General features: G+C 41.7%; 1 protein-coding gene across 8 annotated transcripts in view; it reads left to right on the top strand.

Moving 5' to 3' along the window:
• Positions 1–12,509, top strand: part of AGBL1 (ATP/GTP binding protein like 1) — a 702,585-nt gene that overhangs the window by 36,448 nt on the left and 653,628 nt on the right. The gene's annotated exons all lie outside the window — the stretch shown is intronic.

Here is a 12,509-nt window from a genome sequence, read left to right as displayed (position 1 = left end):
CTGTTCAGACAGGATGAGTGATTGCTTTTCATAGAAACTTAAAGCCGAGTATTGACGAGTATTTTTCTAAGATGCTCACTAGCACTCTGGCCTTCAAATAAGGAAAGAACTACTGGAATTCTTAATGTTTATTCCTTGATATTTTTGCCCCTAGCTGTTGATAACTATTTTATATGAGGTGACTCACCCAGAAGTGTAAGGGCTTTCTGTTTTCAACCTTGGCCGTAGGTAGTGTGATATACTGACTCTTTCTTGTTACTGTTTGTGTCATTTCTTATATAATAATGTGCTTATTGTTAAGCTTGAAGTTTTGCTTCTTCATGAAAGGTGAATTTGATTGCAGAGTAAATCTTTCATGAATGACACGGGTCCTCATACAGGAAATAAGAATTAGAAAATTACCTTAGATGGCAGGATGGTAAGTCCAGTGTCATCTGATCTTGCTTACTTTAGCCTATAGTTAGAGGGTCTAGATGTAATGTGGGGTGACCCTAGCTGGCAAAGAAAAGATGGCATCCACCAGCAGGAGGCCAACCACGGGCAGGTGGGAAATCATACCTCCTGGGAAGCCCCAAGTGGAAGATGAGGGAACTATGCTATGTCAGAGTCAGGCTCGCCATCTACCATATCTGTTTCCTCTTCTTTTAACACAACAGCTGGAGTCATGTGCCAAGTTTCTGTACTGGTTCTGTAATTTACTGTCTGAGCAGCTTGGAAGGAAAGTGAATACGCACGATTAGAGAATTAATCTCTGAGCTGCAGTCGCCCCTTTCTCTGTGGTGATCTCCCAACCCTTCCCCACAGCCCAGTTTCACGGTGTTTTGGCCTTATTTTACAAATGGAGGCAGGGAGTTTCTATATAGTTTATGCTGACTCATCCATATGCCTTTTTCTTATCTCTCTCTTTTTAAGCCAAAAGAGCTCATTTACTGGAGCTGGGGAAGCAGTTTTACTTAAGACAGCAGAATGAAAGGAACTGGGGCATATAACCACTATGTCTACTAATCTCACCGTTACCGAAACTGTAGTTAAGCAGACACCTCCTAGACTGAGAGCTCTGACACCTGAGGCCTTACTGGCTTGTTTACAGCTGCACCCAAACATGGAGGGCCATATGATACATATCTGCTGGTTGTATTAACTTAATGCTCCCAGTATCTGAGCCAATCATGGGCAAATCAGGGAGAATATTGGAAATAAAGCAAAGAAGACATCTTACTCTTTACCTTCTAGAATGCACTGGATGCTTTCTTTCAATATAACAGGACCAATTACTCTAGAAGCAGGATAATTAATAATCATTCAAAAATAGATGTAACGTCCCATGCTAGACCACAAGCCACACCCTTATTTTAATTCTTGGGTGTTGATTTATTTTCAAGCAGTTGAGCAGTTGGTGGAATTAACCACAGAATGAAATTTGCTATATTTAACTAGTTTGCTATTTAACTGTGTGTGTGTGCATGTGTGTGTGTGTGTGTGTGTGTGTGTGTGTGTATGTGTATGAATCTGATTGACCATATGTCTGATCCAGAAATTTAGTGCTGGCTTTGAATGAAAGAAGAAAGTAGACAGTTATCTGGGAGAAGTAATTTGTGGGATGACCAAAAGGATTCAGACCCTAAAATATCTCTCTGACTTGACTTTTCACTGATCCCTGAAATAGGAAACCTTTATTCCTTTGATTTATGTCATTATTTTCATTAGATGCACCATGTAATATAGGAATTAGTCATATTAATTAGTTAATTAGTAAAGTGGTTCTTGCCCTGTGTCAATTTTGAATTTTGAAAATGTAGACATTTTTGGTTGTCACAACTATGGGGTAGGGTGGGCTGTCACTTACATCCATTGGATGGAAATCAGGGCTACTGCTTAACATCCTGTAATATACCAGACAGCACTCCCAGCCCACCTCAACAAATAATGATCTGGCCCCAAGTATCCATAGTACTGAGGTTGAGAAACCCTGCCTTAGTATTAACTATTTCATTGACAGGTCCTTTTGAGAAGATAGTTGGCAGAGTGGAAGGTTTTAAGAGAGAGTGGGCAGGGGGAACAGAAAGGCATTAATAAAAAATTGTGAAGTTGGAAGAGGAATACTTGGATATCTTCATGCCCCAGAGGTTACTGGTCAACATCTGTGAGCTGAAAAGGAAAAAAATTATTCCTTCCTGGGAAAAATGCCAAATGTAGAACTTCTAAAAAAAAAAATGGCAAAGTGCTGTCTTAAGTTAACAAAGGTCAGGAGAGGTCATGTGGTGGGGGCAAGAGCAGAGATCACTGCCCTGAAGCTAACACTCGCCTCTCTTACATGCCACTCTGTTTATTCTGGATCCTAAGGGATGTATTTAGAAGAGTATCAGACCCTACCTTAGATCTTCAAGGGCATACACCACATCTCGGGTGTATTGCCAGCAAATGAACAGATTCCATCTCTCTCTCTCATCCCTCATTTTCAGAGTCTGATCCACCTTTAAGCAGACACTCTTGGACCACAATACCAAAATTAGAAAGTTGACCTCTTTGCATGAGGATCTTCTATTTGCTTCAGTCTGACATCACTGAATGCCACAGGGTCATAAAGTTGGAAGGGACCTGAGAGACCATCTCTCTTATTCTTTTAGTTGAAGCAAGAGGAAAGCTAGTAAAGGCCAGAGAAGGTAAATGATTTATCTAAAGTCATAATGGAAAAATTGGGTTAGAACTAGGTTTACTGCTTCCAAGTCTGTTTTCTCTACTCTGTATCATATAGTCTTTTGCAAAAATCAATGAAAGAAGCTTGTAAAATCTCTGATATTTTGCAGTTTAAATGGTTGGTCTTGATCCTTGTTTTTCCTTTTCTTTTTACTGTCATGCATTCTAAATTCAGTTTTTAGAAATCAAATTTTCAATGCTTTTAACTGATCTGCTTTTGAGATTGGTTTGCATTTCAGTTGCTATTGCTGTGTAACAAATTGCTCCAATCTAGTGGCTTAAAAATGAACTTTTTATTTTTCTCACCATTTGGAAAGGACTCAGCAGAATAGCTCTTGCTTGGTGTCTCTTGTGTGTTGCATTGGAAGTTGACTGGGGTTGCAATTATCTGAAGGTTCAGTTGCGTACATTCAAGATAGCTCACATTTATGCTTCACAGCTGATGCTGAGTGATCCCAATTGAGCTGAGAGCTTAATTGAGTCTGTCTGTTAGAGCACCATGTGAGTCCTTCCTCGTGGTCTGGGCTTCCTTACATCATGGCAGACTTAGGGTAGTCAGTCTCTCACATGCTGGGTCAGGGCTCCAGATTCCAAGATACCAGTCGCTTAGGTAGACCTGCATCACTTTTTATGGCTTAGCCTTGAAAGTGAAGCAGTGTTACTTCTGCTACAGTCTATTTGGTAATAAGAGAGTCCCTTGGCCAAGATTTAAGAATATGGTCCAAAGTTTCCACCTCTTGGTGGTAGGTATGAAAGCATTTGCAGACATATTTTAAAACTGTCACAGTTTGGTTTCTAGAATCAAAAAGTTTCCACTAAAGAAACCTTCCTTGAGTTACTTGTCCTAAAATTTTTTTGATCAAACTTACTAGCTTTTGAAACTCAATTCAGAAAATGTGAAGACAGGTTACCCTTGCCCTTGAGCAAATTATTCAACTTCTTTTGCCCTCAGTCCCCTCATCAGTACAGTAGGAATAATGATATTGAAATTGCAAGATGGTTTTGAGGATTAAGTGGTAAGTGACATCAGAAACAAAGTGGACACTCAGTGGTAATATTCACAGTCTTATGTGCTTAGGATGCGAAGTCATAATCTGATGCCTAGTTTTTAACTCTCAAACTGTACAGAATATCTCCGTAAAGTGATTTTTCAGAGTGGGTCGGGGAAGGCCAGGACTTACTAGGCTGGGGAGGACCCAAGTGGTGAAGCAAGGCCGAGAGATAATGGGGTCCCTGAAATGAGAGACGTGAGGACACCAGAGTCAAACTTTTCTTGCTTCATGATTGTGCCTTAGACCAGCTGGCTAAGAATTATCTGGGGGGATGACCTGGAAAAGAGCATCTTCTCAGTGCTTGGAGACTGCTTGGTTCAGTGGCCTGGCAGAGGCAAGGCTGAGCCTCCCTCTCCGGTGCTTTTAATCTTCCATATGTGTTTTGAGGTTGATAGATTCAGAGAGGATCAGGGCAGGGAGTGGCAGCTGCTGGTTGAATGAGAAGGCCCCAACTCACTTCCTCAACATCAGTACTGAGCCTTGGGTGGCAGGGCCCTGGAAGTGTTATTTACTTGCTGTGTTTAGAATTCAATCAGAAAAGCTGAAAACTGTTTGGCACTTCTTTGCAGTAATCCTTAATTCTAACCTGCAAGTTTTGTGCTGTAATTTGTCAGCTGTGCTTTGGAGAGACTTCACAGCCTTCCTAGAAATAGTGACAGAGTCCGCTTTCCATTGAGTGTCATTTAAAAGAAATCAGAGAGCATTTCAGGGATGGGATGCTATTGACTGCCATCATTATTGTTATGACTTGGAGAATTTACCATTTACCCCAAGTGGCAATAAATGTGCTGGGCGTGGGCAAAGCACAGGATTCCAAATTATTTCTGCACTTGAGGACCCAACCTCACCCTTTTCATATGTTTCATTTATTGTTCCCTCCTCCTTAAGAGTATTCTGCTACATTGGGAACATCACAGTCTGGGTGGAAAATTGATCCAGGAAGATACACATCTAAGGCTCTTCAGATCTATTTTTAGATTTTTCACCTTTTGTTAGGTGTGGTCACGGCAATATTTATTTACCAGCAGTCTATTGAACTTTTATTGTGATGTAGGCAGAGAGCTAAGTGTTTTATGTCCACTATGGTATTTCCAGCCCAATTATACCCATGAATGAGGTACAATGATTGGTCCAATAATGTGGGAGAAGAAATTAAGTCGTGCAGAGGTTATGGTAACCAAGGTCTACCTGAATTAAAAGTACATCCTTTAAACATACCCCCCCTTCTCTACCCTCCTCTCACTGGCCTTCTTTCTGCTCCTCACCTTTGCTGTGTTTCTACCAGCCCAGGACTCGACTCTGCTCTCCTTTTGCCCTGCTTTGTCCGGAGCCTTCTTCTCCTAGTTAACTCTCACTTACTCTTCAGCCTCAGCTTAGGTGTTACTTCTTAAGGGAATCCTTTTCTGATTCATGTCAAATAACCTTATTTTGCGGTCATGTGGTGCAACAAACCCAGGCACTTGTCCCCAGTTGCAATTTCACATTTCTCTGGGTGACAATTTAGATAATACCTGCATCTCTAGCTAGCCTGGAAGTTTCATGAGGACAGGGACAGGGTACATTTATGCTACCCATGGTGTTCCTGGTACCTAACACAGAGCCTGGTACATAATAAGTACTCAATAGTATTTGCCAAATGAATGAACAAGGACCACATTCTAACAGCCCCACACTGGACCATGAATACCCTTTCACCCAGGAGGAAGAGCATCAGTATTCTTAACAATTCAATATGTAAGACCCAATATATGACTGGGGACATCTGTCAAATTGTGAGGCCCAAGAACTAGGAGGAGAGATCCTAGTGGAATTGTTCATTTGCAAGGTTCCATCTAAGACATTCCAGCCAGAAAACGTTACAGACCATTTTATTTTGTAATGTTTATTTTATTTTGTGGTGTTATAAAATGACATCACCCAATTTCTGTGATTTTTCATAGGCCCCAGTATTTCCAGCCCAACCTCTGTTGTATTGAAAGAAATCTTATTTCATTTCATTCATGGATATTTCAATCCATACCCTTTTAAAACACCCCTCTCTTTTGAATCCTTTTCAACCCTGACAGGAAGTGTTTCTTTCTACCTAAACTACGTTTCTAATGAGGCAGCCTCTGCCTGTTTCCTCCTGTGTGAAGGCAGAGACTGTCGGTCACCGTTTTTGTTATTATAACCATTTTTAGTAACTGAAGGTGCTAATTAGTACTCCCTTTCGTCCGTCACTCATTACCGACTCCAAATTTAAGTGTATTTTCTTTAGCCAGTGGACCATTTCTAGTGAGTGTTCAGACTGCATGACTAGAAGAACAAATTTATTTTTGGCACCATGGTTTCCTTGGGCTATGAGCTGTGTCCTATGCTCTTAGCTCATGAGTTTGGAAGAGATTCTGTCTTATTCTTTAGAGATCAAGAACTAGAATTTCATGGGCTTGTTCTTTCAGTCTATGGGAACAGAGTGAGCCCATTCCTTCAGCCTGCCAAGGTGTCAGATATGCAAACCGTCACAGACCCTCCAGACCAGCCATCCCATTTGTCATCTGAGTGTCACCCAGTGTCCTTAGTTGACACCATGGAAAGTAGAAGAATCTCCCAGCCAAGCCCTGCCCAAATTCCCCATCCACAAAATCAAGAGATAAAATAAAAAGGCTATCGTTTTAAGTAATTAAGTGTTAGGATGGTTTGTTACCCCTACGTAGACAGCCAGGACAGGGAGGTAAGGAAATAACCAGGATCTAGTAAGCATTCTGATAAAGGTTTGTGCAAAGTGGGTTGTGGAAATACAAATGTTTAGAGCAAATCTTTCTGTTCTTGGAGAGGCCAGGCATTGAACACTTTAGGGGGCACTGATTATGTCGTAGTCTTTGTGAATGGCACCCCTGGTACCCCCTGGAGTTGTGCAGTGCCCAGTGTATGCAGACATGTAGCACTTTTGGGTAATGGGTGCCAGAATGGTGCGTTAGCTGGGAAAACCGCATAGCAAGGGAACTTGAGCTTGAAATTGAAGTATAAGTAAGTTTCATGGACTAAGGAAGAGGGAGGAGGAGTAATTCTCCAGCAGTGTGAAGCAACGTGAGAAAACTCTGAAGGCACAGGAACCCATGATGGGCTTGGAGCCTGATGACTGGTCTTGTGTGATCGGCGTGCTTGGTACCGGGGTGCAGGGAGTGGCTGGAGATGAGCTTCCAATGGCTCAGTGATGTGAAGGGTCTTATTTACACACCTTCATGAGGAGTCAGGAGGAGGAAGGCAACAGGGACACATAGAAGATTTAAAAGCAAAGGAGCATCGAATTCAAAACGGTATTTGAGAAAATTGCAGTTCAAAACCCCAAAGGCTATGAAAGACACTGTTTGTTCTTCCAACTGCCTACCTCTCCCTGAAAGCTTGGCAGATCCATTTGATATAGGAAAGTCTTAAACAACAGGGGATGATTCATTTAAAAGGATCATTAAAGGAAAATCGAGGCACATCGTGTCCTGCCTTCTTTGATTGCTCACTTATTATTACTGTGGGGGAGATAACGGCTTTGTGTTATTCTTCTAAATAGTGTAAAATATTTATTGGTAAATACGGCAGTGCATAAATTAATGCCAATCAAGATGTTGTGAAGCATTTTTTTTCCTCCACTGTTAGCCGTCATTTTTACTTAAAGAAAAACATTTTGTGCTGATCCATCATGACTCAGAGCTGAGTGAGAGCATTATGAACTCAACATCTGTATGACAACAGTGTCTCTCTAGTGTCTGTGGAAGGGCAGGGTTCTCTTGGTGGACTGGCCTTAGAGTTGGTGAAATCAATTTCTTTCCTATTTATTAAGACTAACGCTTGGGAAGAAGGCATGTGGAAGTGTACCATGTTCTATTGTCCATCTTCATGACAAACTACCCAACCAAAAGTGGCTTTTATAAGTGAGAATATTTATTATTTCATGCATCTGAAAGTCTACAGGTAGTTAGTTTCACAGAGTTGGTTGGATGACTTAACGTCATCGATGACCTAGAGGCTTGTCCTCATGCAACAATGACCAAAAACAGGAAAGAGAGGGTTTTTGCTTTTCATGTTTTCTTTTTTTTAAAAAAAAAATCCTGGAGAAAAGTCTTCCTGGAATCTCTTAGCAGACTTCTACTCAGGTTTCCTTATCCAGATCTGGGCTCACACTCATTTCTAAACCAGTTGTAGGAGAAGGAGAAAGACTTAGAGCAGATGAACTGCTCATTCCCCAAGCAGGGCAGAGTAGGATGTGTGTCCTCCGTCAGCACACCGCTGCCCCATGCTGGAAACAAATGCGGTTTTCTTGGAAGCAATTACAGAGAAACAGCTCATGTGTGTGCAGCCAATTGTGTTGGCCATGGGTCAAACCAATTTAGGGGTGATGATTTAGTACATTCCATATGCCCAGATCTATATCCCTGCTGGCGGGTACAACAGAAGCATAAAAGACAATGCTTGTTCTTGGGGTGTGTTAGTGGGCATTGTACTAAAAGCAGGCAATGCCTTAGCTTGAGAAATTAATTCAATAAACTATATTGATGAGCTATCAGATCTTAGGAGACAGGAATGTAGAGATGAGGAAGACCTAGCTCTTGCCTACAGACGTTCGCAATTCCCTTCACCATCTGCTTCATCCTGGAGGCAGTCTCATCCCCCAGCATCGCCATGTTTCATTATGTTTTCCTCTGAGCACGCAGGGCTACAACATGGCTGGAACACTCCCCCTGCTCCCTTTTTGCCAGGTTTCTCAGATTTATCACTCATGGACCTGGCTGGGTTAAATGCTCCTTCCCTGAATTCTTCTAGCATCGATGCTTACCTTCATCACAGTCCTGCCCATCCTGGGGTCTTAACTCTCTGCCAGCTGCTCACCTCTGCTAGGCCTGGAGCCCCAGGAAGCAGATGGTGTTTCCATCAACTTGTGTCCCAGCCTGGTGACTGGAACAGAGATGATCTCCGGTGAATGTTTGCGGGATGAGTGCATGAATAATTGCATGAAAGAAAATTAAATTTGGATCTTTTATTCCTCTTCAATCAGTTTCTACTTTATCAGTTTTCCTCTCTTCTTTTTCTCTTTCCTCTTTTTCTCATCTCTTCATCTCCTCTTCCTTCCTCATTATTCACAATTAGCTAATGAGTCTTACATTTTACAAGTTACATGTATCGCACAGCCTTGCTGTTAAACATTTATCCCCATCCCTCTTCTCAGAAAGAAGAGCAGTTATGGGAGGTCCTGCAGGTGGATCCAGAAACATCAGTGTTGACCGGAGACACCTTTGCAGGGACTTTGCTACTGTGAGCTACCTTTGGGTCCACTTTCAAAGGCCTGGAGTCCTGCTGTGGTATTGTGATTTATAGTAAGAAACATATATTTGGATATATATTTGGTCTTCCTCCCATTTCTGGCACAGAGCTCCTAAAAGCCTTGGAATGTCCTAAGTGATGAAAGCAATAAGGTTGTCTTTTGATATGTTAATGAGTTGACTTTGGACACCCACTAAGGGTGCAGGCCAGTTGCCATGAGAATTAATCATGTGATTAGAAGATTGGAACTTTGAGTCTGTTGTTCTGGCTCCCCAGTACCCTACAAATCACCCCCACCTCTGGGGAAGGTAGAAGACCCCAAAGTTGGCTCTATTGACTATGTAAAGAAACCTCTATAAAAACTGAAAGGATGGGGTTCAGAGAGCTTCCAGGTTAGTGAACATGTGGAGATGCCGGAAGAGTGATGCTCCCGGAGGGGGCAAGGAAGCTCTGTGCCCTTTCCCCATCCCTTGCCCTGTGCATCTTTTACATCTGGCTGTTCCTGAATTATATAATTTTATAATAAACCTGCAATCTAGAAAGTGAAGTGTTTCTCTGAGTTCCATCGGCTGATTTAACAAACCCAAGGAGGAGGAGGTCGTGGGAACCTTTCATTTACAGCCAGTCGATTGGAAGCACAGGTAATTTGACCTGGACTTGTGATTAGCATCCTGAGCTAGAGGGACTTGTTGGAACCTCTGATTTATAACTAGTTAGTTGGTCAGAAGTACAGGTAGCAGTGTGGACTTGCCAGTAGAATCTGAAGTGGGGGAGGGCAATCTTGCAGGACTGAACCCTTAACCTGTGGAATCTGATGTTCCCTCTGGGTAGTCAGCGTGAGTACTGAGTTGACTTTGTAGGACACCCAGCTGGTGTCCAGAGTGTTGTTTGTTGATGTGGGGGAACCTCCCCTACACTGGAACCTAAGACTAATGAACTCCCCAGGATGATAGATCAGTTGCTGCATTGCTCCTTGGTTCCTATGCCCCAGGTTTTGGGAGACTAAGGAGGGACAGGAAGCCCTGACATGGTGCACACATACAAATGACATTTGCTGGAGGATGGCTCAGACCTGGGGACTTGAAGAACCCTTTGAGTTACGCCTTCTGTTAACTTCCAGTGCAGCTCTGATGAGAGGCGTCAGTAAAATGCATACTGAACCTGCCCTTGTTAGGTCAGATCTCCCAGTGGAGAAGATCTCAGAGCAAATCCAAGTCTTTTCCTGGGGAAGCGCAGATGTCAAATGCCTAAGGATCCCCAGATGTCTCATCACACCTGGAAGAGGAGTTAAAGTGTTAAATTTTGGTAATTTGTTCATCATGGATTTTTTTGTTTGTTTGTTTGGATTGCTTGCTGTGTAAAAATACAGCATGAAAATATTATCCTAATTACTGCATTTTAAATTTTAAAATTTTTGCCCAAGCTGTTGCCTCCCTGGTCTCACCCTAGTCCTGGCCCTGGCTCGGAGTTTAGAGTGTGACTTCCTGGATATTGAGGAAAGTGTAAGCACCACTCTGCCTTGGTGGTGTGGTATTGGACTTCATGGCTCCCTTGGAGTTCTTTATGGTTAGGTTTGATTACATTCTGAAAAACATTTATTGCACACTTTCCTGGAACAGCCCCTGTCCCAGGTGCTGGGAATACTTTTATATACAAAACTTGGTCCCTTCTTTAAGGATTAATATCTAGTGGGGGTGAAGTGGGAGGCAAGGTTGCACCCTGAGGCCAATACCATGTGGTCTGGATGCTGTCAGAGCTGAGCACAGAGTGATATGAAGACAGAGGAGACCACAAACCGGCAGGGAATTTTGTGGGAGCCACAGTGCACTTGAAGGATGAGATGGCATTGATCAAGCTTTAGGAAGGGGGAAGAGTATGATCAAAAGTACGGAGGCAAGAAATTACATGGTTTGAGCAGGAAGTTATAAGTAGCTCTCTGTTGCTGAAGCATGCATTTGGGCAGCAGTATTGTAATGAATAATGAAGCTGGAGAGATAAGCAGGGCAAGATCTTGGGGAGCTTTGGAAGCCCTATTAGTGAGCCATGACCTTATCCTATATGTAACAGTGAGTTATTGAGGTCTTTGAGGCACATAAGGAATATGAGACTGACTTTCGGGAAGATTAAAGCTATGCCTCAAATAACATACCTGAAAAATAGCATTTCAAGGTTCTCTTTTCTCCACATCTTTGCCAGCATTTATCTTTTAAAAAAATATTTTTATTTTTAAAATGTTTTGTATGTATATATATATTTATTGAAGTACAGTCAGTTTATAATGTTCAATTTCTGGTGTACAGCACAATGCTTCAGTCATACATGAACACATAGATTTGTTTCCATATTCTTTTTCACCATAAGTTACTACAAGATGTTGAATATAGTTCCCTGTACTATATTCCCTTGTTTTTTTGATAAAAGCCATTGTAGCAGATGTTAGGTCGTATCTCATTGTGGTTTTGATTTGTGTTTCCCTGGTGATTAGTGATGTTGAGCATCTTTTCATCCACCTATTGGCCATTTGCATATCTTTGGAAAATGTCTATTTAGGTCTGTTGCCCATTTTTAATTGGGTTATTTGCTTTTTTGTTATTGTGTTGTATGAATTCTTAATCTATTTTGGATATTATTAGTCCCTTATCAGATGTATGGTTTGTGACTATTTCCTCCCATTCTGTTGCCTTTTCAATTTGTTGATTGCTTCCCTTGCTGTGCAAAAGCTCTTCAGTGTAATGTAGTCCCCCTTGTTTATTTTATTTTGTTTTGCCTTTGCTTTTAGTATCTTACCAAAGAAATCATTGCCGAGACTAATGTCAGGGAGTTTTTTTTTCCCTATGGTTTCTTCTAGGAGTTTTATGGTTTCAGGTCTTACACTTAGATGTTTGATCTACTTTGAGTTAATTTTTGTGAGTGATGTAAGATAGGACCCCTGGCTATATATCCAAAGGAATTGAAATCGGTATCTTGAAGAGGTATCAGCACACCCATGTTCACTGCAGCATTTTTCATAACAGCCAAGTTATGGAAGTGACCTAAGTGTCCGTCAACAGATGAATGGATAAAGAGGATGGATATACCTGCAATGGAGTATTATTCAGCCATGAGAAAAAGAACATCCTGCCATTTGCAGTAACACAGATGGACCTTGAAGGCATTCTGTGAAGTGAAATAAGTCAAACAGAGAAAGATGAATACTGTATCATATCACCGAGATGTAAATTCGAAAAAAGCTGAACATGCAAAAACAGTGTAGAATGATGGTTGCCAGGGGCCGGAGAGTGGGGGATTTGGGAGATGGTGTTTAAGGGTACAAACTTACAACTAGTAGATAAATAAATAAGTTCTTGAGAGTTAAAAAAAATTAGCGTATCACAGTGCAAAGATCACTGGCCGATTTTTGGGAACTTGGCCTGGGCTGTACTTGGGGCTTTGCTCTGTGGGTCAGCAGCACAGAGCACTTGAACAAAT

The sequence above is a fragment of the Camelus ferus genome, chromosome 27 (assembly GCF_009834535.1).
Source record: "Camelus ferus isolate YT-003-E chromosome 27, BCGSAC_Cfer_1.0, whole genome shotgun sequence".
In the NCBI taxonomy this organism is placed as follows: Eukaryota; Metazoa; Chordata; class Mammalia; order Artiodactyla; family Camelidae; genus Camelus; species Camelus ferus.
This window is presented reverse-complemented; position numbering and strand designations above follow the sequence as displayed.